Raw genomic sequence first — 2,133 nt, 5'->3', positions numbered from 1 at the left:
GCTGCCCCCCGAGGCGCCACGCCAGGGCCGGCCCCGGGCGCCCCCACACTGGATGCAGTTGTTACACTGGAGCCTGTGCTGCCAGCTCGCCACCCGCGGGCCCTGCCCCGACGGAGCTGGGCCTGGCCTCCGCCGGGGACACTGGAAGTCTCACACTGGAGCTGCTGCTCTTGCCGGCCACGCCTGGCTCCCACCACGGGGCCCCCTGTGCAGACATGGCGGTGGGAGGGCTGGCTCCAGGGCCCTGAGGCAGGGGGAGCCTGGGGCTCTGCCCGGAGCCCACCCTCGCTGCTCCCCACTTGAGGCCGGGAGCTCCCTTTGGCCCTCGAGGGCCTGCCCTCCTTTGAGATCGGCGGGGGGCTCGGCTGCAGCCCTGAGACTTGGCTGGGACCCTGCACCAGAGGAGGGCAGACAGCCCTCACCCTCGAAGCTGCTCCCCAAGGGGTGGCCAGGAGGTGGACTTTGGGGTTTGACTGTTACGCTGGGCTTGCACGTGGAAGCCTTAAGTTGGGCCTGGAGGTCTCTCCTCCCTGAGCTTGGCTCCGAGCCTCCCAGGGCAGCTGCAGCCGGCCCGGATGGGTGGAGACTGACCATGTGCCGTGTTCACTCAGTGCCTGGCCGAGCCAGTGGGGCCAGCGGGCCAGGTAAGCCTCGGAGCCTTGACCCTGGAGTGTCCTGGAAGTTCCTGTGAGTTGCCGGTGGCGCGGGCCCGGGCCCCTGGGCGCTGCCAGGCTCACAGTGGGGTCGCGGGCCCATCATTCTCTGGGCAGAGGAGCAGGAACCCCTGCAAGGCAGCAGCCACCTTGGCGGACGGTGGGTGCGGACAGCCTCCGCTGTTATGAATGAGTACTAAAAGGCACTTAAACCAGGACGGGGCGGCAGGCTGGTGATGGGAAGCCCAGAGGGGCCAGAGCGCTGGGATGACACTCGCCAAGACAGGACCCTGGCTCGGACCTGTCCCGTGAGACACCGTCCCCCTCCTGACCACCAGGACCGGCCCTCCCTCCACTCTCAGTCTGCCAGGGGCCTCGTCTCCCCAAATCAAGGGCAGGGCTTAGGTGAGGGCAGAAGTCTTATCTCCAGGGCAGAGTTCATCTTCCTGGGTGCCGGCAGTTCTGAGCCACACCGGCTCGTGGGAATCGCTTAGCCCTGACATGGTCCCGACATGGGGCCGGGGCTGCCCGCACGTCCTTGCTCTGTGATGGTCTGCCACCGTTTGGGGAACCAGGCCTTGCCCCTCGCTGACCTCTCCTTCTCAGCTCTGAATGAGAGGCCTGTGTGTGGAGGGGGGGGGGCGGGGCGCTGAATCTTGAAAAAGCCTAGGAACTGCGGGTGGGCCCCTTCTGCTGTGATCTCGAAGCACTTACCCTCAGGCTGGGAACACCAGGGCGGGGCTAGCGGGGATGCGGGACCACTCAGCCCCTCCCGTGTGGCTCCACCCCATTGACATAGGAATTACATGGCTCTCACACCACGGGGGCCAGCCTTACTTGGGACTTCTCTGTTCTCTCCCTCTGGGGGGGGGGGGGGGGTGGAACCTCCCTACATGCCTTTGAACCGCTCAGCCTCGCTCCTGTCTTAGGGTTCTGGGGCTCCCTCTGGGGGGCTGTTCTTGGACTGCCGCCCCTCAGTCCTTAACTGGAAAGTGACCCTCCACTGCCCCCTGGGGCCCATCTGGACAGCAAAGCCCCAATCCGGTTAGCAGCTGGCTGTTTCCATGTCTGGGGTAGGGGATCCCCAGTGCAGGGGTTGGGGCCAAGCAGGGGCTCCGAGCTGCTAGAGGGGGGGGTCAACCTTGGACCAAAGTTGCCTTAAGCCCAGTAAAGTGAAAGGGCCTCAGGGGAAGGGGACGGGCCGGTGCTGGTGAGTGGGTGCCTTGGCTCCGAGCCCTACCTGGGGCCCAGCAGCCCTCTCTCCCTTTCTCTCTCCCGTGACCTTTATTCCTGTAGCCACTGGGCTAATCTCCCCCAAACGTCAAGCTGTACATAGGGCTTCTCCATGCACAAGACCCCGGCCCTCATTTATCCCCCGTAAAAGCCCGCGTGTGCATAGAGCGCCCCTCCCCGTTAACTCCCAGTTCCCGCCCCTGAGCTCCGACTCATATTTATCGTGGACCAGCTCTGACTCGAGTGG

This window comes from Eptesicus fuscus, chromosome 13 (genome assembly GCF_027574615.1).
Source record: "Eptesicus fuscus isolate TK198812 chromosome 13, DD_ASM_mEF_20220401, whole genome shotgun sequence".
NCBI lineage: Eukaryota > Metazoa > Chordata > Mammalia > Chiroptera > Vespertilionidae > Eptesicus > Eptesicus fuscus.
Note: the sequence above shows the minus strand (reverse complement) of the source record.